Below are 14,085 nucleotides of genomic sequence, written 5' to 3'. Positions count from 1 at the left end.
ATAAAGAAAATGACTTAAAAGTAAGTATCGTAGCACCTTACTGCCACGTCGTCCTATTCCGTTTATGCCCTCCTATTCCGTATCTGCGAAACCTGATGATTGGGTAAATTCTAAGTATCGCCGGATTTTTTGGAAAGCGAATTAATTTATTTTTGTTTTTACCGAATCAAAAGAGATTGACTTCCAGTTGTACACTCTAAGAAACGGAAACATCGTAATGGCATAACGAACACAATAAGAGAATTATTGATTCGTGAAGTGGTTTATATACTTTTTATGTCATATTTTTGTCGTTTGGAATTTTTATGCCATGTAATTTTTTATGCCGTGAAGTAGTTTATATACTTTTTGAGCCAAATATTATTAATTTGGCTCAAAAGGTTTATATTTAGGTATTAATGGCTTATAAAAATGAGTGTATATCATGTATAGATATATATAATTTATCTTTTTGTCTATATGTGTAATATGAGTGAAACGAATGATTTAATACTTAAAAATCGTTCAACGTAGAAAAAGATAGCAATCTTGAATAAGGAATGGAAATGCTTAATCACATTGCTGTAGATTTTTTGAAAAAAAGACAATTTTAAAGATGAACGAGCAAATTTATTATCAATTTGCAAGTCTGATACTCCAGCATTCTTTTCTTTTTTACCCTTTACGTTAAGCCTGAAGTTCGAGGCTTTCGAACGTATCTCCTACTTAGCTGCTCTGATTTTAATTGAAAATAAAAATTCTGAAGAGAAGCAAGAATGCTCTCTCTTTCTCCCTTAAGGCAGGGTTGTGCGATCCAGATTAATGTGACTTACAATTCGAATACTCTAATTTTGGAACCGAACATTTTTTTTAATCGATTCATTTGCTTCTATGCCAAGTAGAATCTTTTTGACGGGTGTTCCTTCAGGTCGCATTTTTCCTTTGCTCTTCGTTTCAATTCCGATGCGATTTGAACATTTTCTTTGTAAAACGTTGCCAATTTTAATTTAAAAAATCGATAGTCGCCTTTTTACTCGGATAATACGTGTAATGGTTTTAATATCGTTCCTTCGGTCACTTTTTCTCTGAAAAATGCGTCCATTTGTATCTAATCGAAATGGCACGAGTCCAGATGCCAAAATTTCAAAGAAGCCGGTGAGTCCTGCGTCACGTAGGGTGCGTTTGAATTTTTCAACGAAGTTCTTGGCGATAATTCAATAGTCCTGAAACTGGCGTTCCTTGTTCTCTACAGAATTGCCTCCTTGGCGGGATTTCAATCTTAAATCCTAAAGATAAGTCTTCCTGGAAATGCAATTGTTAAGTTTTTTCCAAACTCCTAACGGGATGATGGCGCTCTCTGTTTTTATCTTTGTTCCAATTCCTGCGCCATTTTCGAGGAATTGGTGATAATGCGATTCATTTAAATGAAAATCCCTTGAGGTAATTGCGAATACGACGGCATTCATTTTCCTTTATTTTGTCCTAGTAATTTTAAATTAAAAAGTAAAATTAGAAAGTAAACAAGTCCAGGGTATCGGTATGTCGATATCAAAGTTAACCATACATTGTTGTTGAGGGTATCGGAAAGAAAAGACTCTTTGGAAGAAGGATCGCCGAAAGTACCATCTGTGAATGAAATGCAGCTTGAAATTGTCATGAGGAGCAAAGAGTTTTTAAATTAGATAAGCTCAAATAATATATCAGCACATGTTTACCACGTTTTTATATGTGTTTGTGTGTATATATGTATAGGGGTATAGTATACACACCTGTGTATGTGTGTAGGAGCATATTAAGAGGCAAATGAGTGCTGAATTTGGTCTTAGAGAGATTGGAGAATGTACGTGTTAGAGATGTGGAGGGAGGAAAATATGAAGCAATTAGGACAAAATGAAGGCTCGAATTTCTCACGTTGCAAGCCTAAGTATCTAGGAGCTTCGCCTTTCACACAAATTTCTTGGTTGGACACTTTCACATTTACCCTCACTTCAGGGAAATGTTTCAAATGTGACCCTGGGGAAGAACTATTGGCGTTTGTGACGTGGCACAACTTAAAGTTTCCCCGTGTGATATCTGTGATATGACACCTACGTCAAAAAGTATGATAGATATGAAGCTAGCTTTTGTGGAATATTTACGGGTATTGTACTTATTTAAATTTGGGATTTAAATTGTTACATCAGAATGAGTTTTTTATTATTTTTTATGCAAGAGAGTATCGTAAATTTTTCATTATCTGTTATAAGTCATCGATATATAAATTTAAGAATTTTCAATGGTCATTCTTAAGATTTCTCTTCATTGTCGCCATTCAGAGCTCTTGCTACATTTCGCCCAGAATTTATTGACCTATCTACGTCTGAAATTGTAGAACTGAGCAGATTGCCTTAAACACTATTGTTCCATGTCTCAAATGACGTCATTTTTAGCTGTCGAATCTCCGATCCCTAATAATTTTTTTAAATTTCTACGAATAAAGAAAGTCGCTTGGGGAGAGATCGGGATAATAGGGCAACATTTAATAGCCACATCTCTTTAATTCAGGTCGCGCCGTGCTCGCTTTTATGAAGGAGTCAGTAGTCTTGGAGCCAGCGTGCTGGCACTTTTGTCTTGTGCAGTTCTTCGTGAATGTTTATTACACAGTGCCGTTACTAAGATCAATCTCATTCATGGTCATTTAGATGGTTGATCATCGGTCTAAAGTCCTCCATTTTATTCACTTTGGCAGTATTGCCCGTGAGTGATTAACTTCCACTTCTTGGATCGTCTAAGACTCGGGTTTAAAAGTTTAATTTTCTATCTCACTACTGTGTTCTGTGACGGGCTATCAATTTTTAAAATAGCTATAATGTTATCGTGTAACCTATCATTAGAAGGAACTTAAGCACACTGCGAGCCTCTTATCTTTTTCATACAACGGGTTACTTCAATAAATTCGGCAGGGAACTAAATATTGGTACCTATGTTTAGAAAAGTCTCATTGAATGTAATCCCTCTTTAAAATTTTAATGTATTGGGACTAAGTCTTACTTTTGGGTATATTTGATGAAAAAAAGTAGAAATGAGATTGCTACATAGCATATTTTGTGACAGTGTTTACTAATTTATGCCCTGGGGAATAGATATACCATAAAAAACGAATGTTAACAGCAGTGAACTATGCCTACTTAATTTCTACACTGTTACCTTTCGGAATGGGCAGTGTTTCAAGAAAAGTTTCGTTTTAGGAAGGAAATATACGTTTTTTTACTGATTTATTCCATAGGATAAGATCATAACATACGCCATTCACCTACACATTAATGCATTGTTTCATATGTACTCTTTCTAGGACTTCTGTTGTTTCATTTCTTGAAAATCTCTTTGCCCCACTACCAATCGATCCTATTTCTCGATCTCCCCCTTCCTTTATCTTTCTCAAACCACTCAGTCTTTTCACACGTGCCTATTTGGTGATTCGATACTCCCACACATGCTTTTAAAGTGGCTAATGCAGAGTAGAATAAGTCTATTGAATAAGCATTAAAACAACGTTATCTTATGATATGCTTTCTTCTCACCTTATCTCTCTCGATGTTAACGTATTGGAGCTTCATCAGTCGACGCGCCAACACTTCGTTTTCACTGAGTTTTTGTGAGTGGGAGTAAACGTTTGCACAATGCCATTTTATTCTGACATAAAATAATTTTATTCTTAAATTTTTTAAAGCTAACAGGTTTCTTTCTACGGCAATCGATGCACACTTTTGGTTATCTTCCATATACCCTGCTTTCTTTCGCAAACACTGCCGAGACTCACAAAATTGTCCTTTGCCAACTGATCCCGTAAACACCCTAATGATGTAATAATTCCACCCATTCTCCATATCAATAATATTCTTGTAAAATGTAAACAGGTAAACAGTAATAATATTTCTGTTATTTTGCAAGACCCTATAATTTTAGAAATTGTACTGGCACAACTTGAACATTACGAATTATTCGCGGAAATAGTGAACCTTCAGTTAGAGGAAAATTTACCCAAACATCTATTCACCGAAAATGCATTTTTGAACGTTGAAATATATAAAGATTTTCATTTATAGCGTTCGGATGCTTACCGGCGATAAAATAAATGGTCTGCAACAGTTTTAATGGTAACATTGAACGCTGAACCATAATTAACGGGCATTCTGAGATAATCTTCTACGAGGTGACTTCGAAGACGTTTGCCACTCAGTGGATTTCGAATGATTGTCGACAAATGCTTTTCAACGAGATGGAAAAGAACGACAGTCTTCACCTTGACCTTGACCCGGAAGAAGATTCGTTGGCTTAAGGTGGATAAGCAGGACGTCCAATAAACCCCGGTATCGAGACTATAATGACTATATACGAATAAATTTAGTTTTAGCAGTTGGGCTGATGATTTCCACCCTTCCTTTCTAAAATTTATTTATCCCTGTGCGTATAAATATTTCTTTGCATTAAATTTCGATTTATCGGTTCTGTGCCAAAAAAATGCTTATCGAGTCTTTTGTGCTGACTTCCTATCTCTTCTAAAAAGTGAGCGTATAACGCATCACATGCCTTTCTCTTTGATCGACCTTTTGGATAACTTTCAGAGTCTAGACTCCCTTAAGACCTTTTACCCTCCTCCCGCTCTTCTCCTACGGACTTCTTTCCTTACATCCCCCGCGTCATTAAGCCAGCCACGTTGTCTTCTTTTGTTTACTTTCTCCAGTTATTTTCCTCCCACAACCTCCTGCGGTCAACCCCTCCACCATCTCTTCTTTCTCCTACCCCACCCCCGCCCTTCACTTCACTACTTTCCCTCTTGGGCCATTGCTTTTCTCCTCTCTTAACCCAATTTCGGCGTTTTAACTCTCTTGAGACATTTCCTAGTCCTTGGTTTCATTCTTTCTCGTTGTCATTCAGTTTATATATATGTATATAAATATATATATATACTAATGTATAGAAATATGGATTTAAATATTGGTATGTATATAAAAGTTTTGATCAAGGTTTTTATGGATGTGTATCGTCGCTGAAGAGCATCCTTTTTTCCTATTAATATATATATATATATATATATATATATATATATGTCTATATAATATTCCGAAAAAGGTATAGGTTACATCATGTGAGGACTACAGGACGATAAGTTTGATATCCCACGCAGCTAAAGTTGTTCTCAGGATCATAAAAAAAAGGATAGAGAGTAGGGCAAATGATTACTTAGGGGATGATCAGTTTGGGTTTACGAAAGGGGGGGGGTAGGCGTGATGCCATTTCAGTAATGAGATTATTAATCGAGAGGAATATAGAACACAACCAGGAGGTATTTGCCTGTTTCGTAGATTTCGAAAAAGCGTTTGATAGAGTGAATTGGGATAATCTAATGAGTATTCGGCAGAAAATAGGAATAGATTGGAAGGAAAGGAGGCTAATCCGCAACCTGTACATGTCTCAGACTGCTCTGGTGCGAGTGGGGAACGGGGAGTCCGGTTGGGCAGTGTTAGGAAGAGGTGTAAGGCAGGGTTGCCCATTATCACCGTTGCTGTTCAACCTGTACGCAGAAGAAATGATCAAAGAGGCATGGGAAGAACTCGAGGTAGGAATGAAAGTGGGCGGGGAATTCGTAAAATCAGTTAGGTTTGCTGATGACCAAGCTTTAGTTTGTCAGTCAGCCAAGGGGCTGCAAGCATTGCTGAGTGAATTGGAAATTCAGTGCGACAGGTATGGGATGAGAATCAATATTAATAAAACAAAGGTTATGCGATTTTCTAGAAAGAAAAAGCCTAAGCTTAACATTAAAATAGAAGGGCAAAAACTAGAGCAGGTAGAACAGTTTACGTATCTCGGTAGTGTTTTGGACCAACACGGTCAAAGTAGTAAGGACGTAAGGAGCAGAATTGCGCTCGGCAAAGAGGCTTTCACAAGGAGGAGGGAGTTGATGACGGGGACGTTGAGTAAGGATGTTAATAAAAGACTCGTAAAAACTTTGATATGGAGCGTAGCTATGTACGGCGCGGAAACGTGGTCGCTGAAGCAGGAGGATAGACGTAGATTGGAGGCTTTTGAAATGTGGGTGTGGAGAAGAATGGAGAAGGTGAAATGGACAGAGAAGAAAACAAACGAGGAAGTACTTGGTATGGTGGGTGAAGAGGGGGGTTTGTTGGGAGCAATCCTATGGAGGCAGGAAAAGTGGCTGAAGGGGGTATTGGCCGGCAGCGGGATGTTGAAGACTGTAATAGAAGGGAGAATGTTAGGCAAACGAGGAAAGGGAAGGAACAGGATAGGGATGTTGGACGGGATGAAGGGAGGAAGAATGTTCTAAGAGATGAATCTGAGAGAATTCCAATTCACTCGGCAATTTAATGATGGACTATATATATATATATATATATATATATATATATATATATATATATATATATATATATGTTTGTGTGAATAAAAACCATAAACACAGTAATCAACCCGAAGGTCGGTTTGGTAGGTGACGGTAGAGTTCACCCAGTTCTACGGCGTGTGAAATTTACCCATAAGGGTAGGGGGGTCATTTCTTTTACCTGTGCCGCTTATGGTTTCCCAGGAAGACCTGGTACCCAAAAAATCACATAGCTTGAGTGGAGTTTCAGGTGCCTAGCGTGCTTTGCCCGGGCCCCTCCGGTCAGTAGTCCATCGCTCTACCCCCTGGGCTACCGCGAGTCATGTGTATATATGTATATATATATATATATATATATATATATATATATATATATATATATATATAAATATATTTATACGCCGCACACACAAAGGATATTCCTATTTCGTATGTTCTTACGTGGCGGCGGTGCAGTAACGGCATAAAGGAAGGAATTGTCTCACAATGGAGTATTCCGAAAATCAGTGAAACAAAACGAATAATTTTTCCTTCTAATATTTATAATTCTTGGAATATATCCTAGGGGACCCTTGTGCCTGCAGGGAACTCCCACTTATCACCAACCTATGAGAAAAATTTGAACCCCGCTCCACTTAATTTTATCGATGTTTTTGCCGTCCGCATTCGTAGTAAATTCTTTCGCACCTAGTAGTTGATAATATTTTTTTGAGGTGTCTTGTCCCTGGGAACGTGTGCACCTGTAACTAGTTCATTGGAGCAGCATAAGGATTAATAATGTGGATTAACCATTGGAAAAGTGCATTTGCTTTGACCTACTAAAGGTAATCGTTGAGGGAATTATTGCGTACCATGCTGTCGAGCGGACGTAATACGTTTGCTATATTGCGCTTGGGCGATAGTTAGTGAGATGCGAAACAGAAAACACTAAAATAGCTGAAATATGTATGAATCAAGGTAGAGTGCTCGCCTTGGGAGACAAACTCATCATCCTCGCACCTCATCATCCATCTCACTCATCATCCATCGCACTGATTGGATAGACGTGCCTTTGTGAAATGCTCCTTAAGTTAGGAACAACGACATGAAACAATATAAGAAGAGATGGGGCGAATATTTATCGAACGAAGCTCGCCTGGTTAGTTTCCCTGGGTCGAATTTAGCTTCTCTGGGTAAGTGCAATAGTTATGCGTTTTCTCTCCATTGTCTCAAATATAGCCATTCATGTAGACCCCATTCAAATGCATTTCTTCAGGTTGAACATGTTTAACTTGAAAATATTTATAAATAATGAACTCAAATCAGTTATCCCCATCTATACTTTGACGAATACACTAAGCAATGTATCATGCATTGAAATATTTGCTCAAGAATGTATGCGAATAACAATGTGTGAGCCTTCTTTATTGAACAATGCTCGCATTATAATAGGCTAGCGAAACTATTCTTAAGCATTGTTTGACAATCTACTTGAATAAACTGTGACTAAATGCTTGAGGAATTGTTTTGCAAGCTGTCTCCGCTGCACACTCCAGAGCGCAGATTCAATATTGAAAAATAACCAAGGCGTTAGTTATTATGTATTAAAACCTCACATGATATCTAAATAGTATCTGCGGGCGACGAAAGAATGTGTTATCCAAATCTTAACTTCGTATTTTAAAGCCCTCGGAGCAAAAAGACGTTTCGTAACGTTTGTGGCGTAGTCCTGGTAACATCTAGCATGGGATGAAAATAACTTGCGTGAGCACGGAAATGAAATTCCCAGCGAAAGAAAGAGGGAGACGGATAGACACGTCCTTTCGAAGGAAATTGCTTGCATTCCTCACGAGGAGAATGGTGGAAAAAAATTATGGCACACGGACGCATTGCCGTCTCTCGTATAAAAAAAAATGAAAATAAAATATGAACAGCGCGGAGCAGTGTCGTTGGTGGCGGCACGATGCGCATGGAGTGCGCATTTAAGTTTCACTGCTCTTCCGAAACTATCCCGGCCAAGAGCGCCACAGGTTAAGTGGCGTCGCTACGGGTTCTTAACGACGGGACGCGTGCTTCGACTCTCTTTGAGGGTTGCGGAACGGATCCAATTAACCCTGCCTTCTTCCTCCCTCTCTCTCTCTGCTTTCACGTATCATTCCAGCAGCATCCGCCCCAAAAGATTCGGCTTTCGACGCCGACCCTTGTTTCCAGGTGAATTCATTTTACGTTCACCTATCCTCGTCTGCCAGACGCAGCTGCCGGTCACTGAGCTCTCATTTTGAAGTGTGTGATTTCGTCTCCTGCAGTCGATGGGATGCGGTCACGCGTGACCCCTTTGTGAACGCTTGTGGAGGCTAAGGTTTCGGCTATAAATGCTCTACCGTGCGCGTAGAATGTCTCAGCCGTCCTAGCATTCCAATAGAGTACTTATCGGCAAGGAACTCCATGAAAATGTGAAAGTAGGCGCTGTTCAGTGCCAAAGAAAGTCATCGTAAGTCTGTATAAATAACAATGATGAGTTAAACTAAATAAACCTATAAATGATTAACATAATATATATATATATATATATATATATATATATATATATACACACACACGAATATCAATCGCTATAAATAAATATTTATATATACAAGTGCACATTCCAAGAAACTACGGGAGATGCCGCGACCGTAACTGTAAACGGAGTCATCCACTGATCGCATATTATGATGCAAAAATTTCAGAGTTAATCTGAACTTATTACATTTTAATGCACATTTAGCGGATGGCTCCATTGAAAGTTACCGTGGCAGCATCTCCCGCTATTTCTTGGAATTTGTCTGAGATGAAACACCCCTAGTGTTTGAAGTTGGCTTTAACCTCGTGGACTGTGACGCATCGCGCACGTCTATGAATGCCTGTTTCATTGTATTAGGCTTTTACAGAAACTATGTATAACCAGTAACCAACGTACTGGAAAATATATTCACAAGAAAACTTGGGGTAAAACTCGATATGGTTACTCATTTACATTTTCCATAGTGCGCTAAGAATTGCTTTACTTGATCTTACTTGTGTTACTCTTTAAGTTTTAGTTTCTTAGAAACTCTCCAATAATTATGATGGATTATTTGCGAGGCTTGTAAAACCTCGCAGTGTGATCATCTACTGATTTTACCCCTGGAGGAATATTTACCCCTATAGGCATTGTGAAGGGTTTACCCACTGATGGATAAAAATATAAATGACTCCGTACGCAAGAGTTAAACCTAATTAAATGATGCATTATTAATATTAAGTATTTTACCTATGTTTTTCGTGCCCTCTGGTCTTCTCATCATATATTTTGAATATTCGATGGATCAGGTGTATTTTTTGTTTTGATTTTTAGTTTACCATCAAAATTCTTAATTTCTTGGAAATTGAGTTTGTTAAAAATGCATGCGTTTACATATTTATCGTTCGCTGAAAAATATTCAAGTGTTCATAATGTATTATTCATGTAAAATATGTTTTGTACCCACCTCTTTAACATTTGAACCAGTCATCATTTTCATAAGCAACTTATTTTTCGATAGCGAAAGCTTTTAAGGAAATCTGTCATTCATCGTATGAATTGGTATTTATTTCAAAAATGACGATTTTAATTTAAATGCATTGCAAAACGTCCAGAAAGTTTTTGGATTCAATGATATGAAGACTATAGAATCAAAATTAATTTAAAATATGGACTTTTGTGTGCAGTGTTATTTATTATCGTGTGGTACACTTTTATAAACCGATATGATTCTTATATTGACGAAACATGTTTACGTATGATGACAACGCATTAAAGCTATTGCTTTTATCATTCATTTTGTTCAGAAGCGATAAAGTGACTAATTTAAAATTTTGACTGTGCAGATTGTTCGTGGAATATGCAGTATCAATCATATTTTTTATTAATAGGAAATCATGAATATCGTTTTAATTCTTTCACAAGAAAACACCTACAATTGGCAAGCACACCAAAATATCGTTCAATTTGCATCAAATATAGAGCGATTAAAATGTTTTACTAGTTGGACAGTTGTAAATGAAGCATTAGAACCATTTTTTCGCACGGATACTTCGGAGAAAGTTGAATGGTCGTTGAGAAGAGGCTTTTGAAATGTGGACTACTTGAATAGAATTTGATAGAGAATGAGGGGGATCACTGAGATTATTGGGTAAAGGAGACGGGAACGAGTCGGAAAGAGTTTATGAGAAGGGAATACCTAACTGAGGGCACTTTGAAGCCCATAGACGCGCTTGAACATTGAATATGAGATAATTTTGGATAACGTGAAGGGAAACTATAAACATCAAGATCAAAAGGAGAGACGGTGGTGAGAGAGAAGAGGAACTCGTATCATCTCATGTAACAGTTCCTAATATATTTACTTAATTTTCTGAGGTAAACTCAGTAAAAATACCTTTGAACAGTGGCAAAGTATATATATATTTATTCAGCATATTTGTGTAAGCTGGTAGGTTTAGTCTGGTAGACAAACGCGTCCGCTTGATAGCGTAAATGTTTAACTTTATGAGATGTGAGAATTTCGCCAACTCAGGCAGGTTTTATGCTTGGACATATGTCATTTGGAGCCCTCCCTGGATCGTCGGACACCGTTAGCACTCAGGATCGGAGTTTCTATCCCTCCGAAACTTTTTTTACTCTCAAAATGTTAACGTGAACGGAAAGAAGGCATTTTATAATGGAACCAGTCGGTTACGAGGCACTCGTGCAGTACATGTTGAGCTGTGAATTACTTTTTTGGATGCCTTTAGGGTGTTTCCGCGGGAATAATTTTGGAAATTTTTATTTTGATAATTGGCTGCCAACATTCCTTAAAACCATCGAACCTTTCCTTATGTGCGATCCATGTAGAAGCTATGAAACAGAATTCTTGGGCTTTCAGGTAATATATTAATTATTTCAGGCAAAATAGGCATTTTTAAATATTTAGCCCTTTGTAAATATTTAAAAGCTGAAGTCTCTTCTGTATTTCACTCGACTACGAAGGCTGCCCAGAAAGTAGCCTCCGCTTTGCTATAAAAAATACACTGAAATACATGCGGACAATAAATTATTTTCATCTCAGAACTACATATCCCTACTATTTTTATACATATTTGCCAAACAGATTAAAATACTTGTCATATCTCTGGACTAGTTTTCAAATTCCTTGAGGGTAATATTCTGCCGCCTGAGATCGCAGCCAACCGGTGACAGTATCTTGAAGTTCCTCGTCGGGACGAGGACTAAGCATGTAGTAGCCTAAGTTTTCAGTCATGTTTCCATGCAACAGAGTCGTAGAAATCTGTGGATAACTTTCTAAAGATTTCATGTATCATAAAACGGCGGTTTCCTGGAACTTTTTGTCAATTTGCAGTTGCATTTCATAGTTCACCACACACGGGAGGCCACTTCTGTAACCATTGTGGGCACAATTGTATCAACCCTTAAAAGAACGACAACACTGACGGACACCTCTTGTCATTCATCACATTTTGCCAGTACAGAACACAAATTTCCCGATGGATGACAGCAGTTTTGACGTTTTTTATTGGTAAATACCTTATCACTGAACGGACTTAACATTTGGCGAGAATTAAAATTGTATTGTTCATTTTGACTCGCTAATGCAAACAAACGAAAAGCGGTGCGACCTTCCAACCACTGCAGGTCGAGGCGTGCCAACCTACTGCGTGCGTCAATAAAGCGATTATTTGACCCTCCACTAATTCTCACGCTACACGAAAACGGAGGTTACTTTCTGGACAGCCTACGTATTTATATTCGCCTTCTATTTCGCAATCGTGAATTCAATATAAAAATCTCCTTAGATACGAGATGTTTTTCATAAAATACGTCATGTCTCCGGGAGAATATACGTAACTGCCTATTGCTGCGAAAATATTTACCGTATTTTCCGAGTAAGGCTTAATACGTAATAGTATAAACCTCGTACACTTAGATGATACTATGTCTAAGAGTCTCGTAGTTTAATATCTCATAAAACCTATGAGAACTGGTAAGATAATTGCTCTAATTTAACTATATTTTAAATAAATATGATTAAACGTTTCGGCAAACCCCATTAATGTGATAAGACACAAGCGTGATGTCAGTTATTTGGAATGACACCCTTTTAAATCTTTATCGTGAGACACCTGCTATATTAAGAATTTCAACTTCATATCTTTTACATTCCAAAAAAAGACGGTAATAGTATTCTCGAATGATATGGTATTCTCGAAAGTCAGATATTTTTGAAGAACCATACGGTGCAGGAAAAGGAAATGGTCCTCTTTATCATTTCTCAGTTAATATGTGCAATCCCTACGTCGTATTGGTGCTTGGTTTTATGTGAACTGCACCCTCACCCGCCAATAACTAGAATTCCGAGTTGATTACTGTGGTTATGTTATATTGGGCAACACACCGCGCGTTCACGCCCTCGCACGAAATTCAATAACCGCCTCTGGCCAGGGCGAGCACCGATGATGCATGCATGCATGCACGTAAGTTCAACGAATATTCTCAGCCTGTTTCGTTCACCATCTCGTGAGCAGATCGTTCTGCGGAGTGGGAGGAGGGACGGATAATAGAGGTGCGGTAAGAGGGGAAACGGGGAGAGGGTAGGCTAGGGACCCCTATTGCCATCGTGGCCCTTTTAATGATTTGTTCCCGCTGAGCAGGGAACGAGGAGAGGAGAGGGGGAGGGGACTGCCGGTGACCCCGGAGAGCGCGCTTTGCATGCCGTGACATTTAGCCGCACCTTTCGGGTCGGGAAGTGCGTGTTTGCGTCGATCTACTCCTCTCGAGGAATGGAAGGGGTGGGAAAGGGAGGGCTAGGGGGGGAGATGGGGGTGGAGGAATAGAAGGAAGGCGAGGCCCTGATATTAAGGCCATCGTCCTGAGAAATGTGACTTCGGGTCGAGTTTATTCGGGAAATCGGCAACTCTAGATATGAAGTTTCGGCGTGTGATTTCGAAATAATTGATCTTTTTTTTCTCATTAAATCCGTACTTACCCGTGAAGCCATGAGTCTATTTCTTTGTACCTCAGACCTCGGGATGGTGGTTTAATTTACGCTGCCGGACACAGAGAAAATGGGTGTTGCCACTGTCGCTCACCGTCTTCGGCCCTTCCTGGTTTATAGCTCTTCCTCTCTTATGCTAAGACGCGCACGATATAATTCCAATTGTTCAGGTCGCGTTCCTTCCTGCAAAATCTTTCAATTTCACGGCTACAAACCTGAAGGTCTCGCTTTTGATGAAGCAAGTTTCTGAAACGCAAATTGAGTCAGACAGAGGTAGCAAGAAAAAAACAAGTGTTGTGGGATGCAAGAATAAAAAACAGTAGGGAAAATGAGGTGACCCTTAGACTCACGAAAAACTGTAGCGTGGGAAATCAATGAAAGGAATTGTGGCCTCGAGGTCGAAAGAGCATAGTGAGTGAGTGCGAACCTCTTAACCTCCATTCACTTAAGAAATATCCGGTGGGTACTTAAAGTTGAATGCAAGTGTATGCGTGTGAGATTAGTGTTCCGTTTTATTACGATACGAGTATGAAGGCATTGGTTTGCCAAGGTTTGACTGTCTAACTAAATCTTTACCACCCAAAATGTTTAATTGCTCGACTACCATTCTACTTTCATGAGCGCAGGATCCTTTCCGACACAGCTGATATAATTTCCGAAGTATTATTATCTGCGTGCAATGAAAAATTATGTACA

The 14,085-nt window shown here is 38.7% G+C and overlaps 1 protein-coding gene across 1 annotated transcript in view; it reads left to right on the top strand.

Moving 5' to 3' along the window:
* The window catches only part of LOC139700268 (anoctamin-7-like), a 540,106-nt gene that overhangs the window by 149,935 nt on the left and 376,086 nt on the right, over positions 1-14,085 (top strand). The gene's annotated exons all lie outside the window — the stretch shown is intronic.

Source organism: Hetaerina americana, unplaced genomic scaffold, assembly GCF_022747635.1.
Source record: "Hetaerina americana unplaced genomic scaffold, ioHetAmer1.1.p SCAF_10, whole genome shotgun sequence".
In the NCBI taxonomy this organism is placed as follows: domain Eukaryota; kingdom Metazoa; phylum Arthropoda; class Insecta; order Odonata; family Calopterygidae; genus Hetaerina; species Hetaerina americana.
The sequence above is the reverse complement of the archived record's forward strand: the minus strand, read 5'-3'. Positions and strand labels throughout refer to the sequence as shown.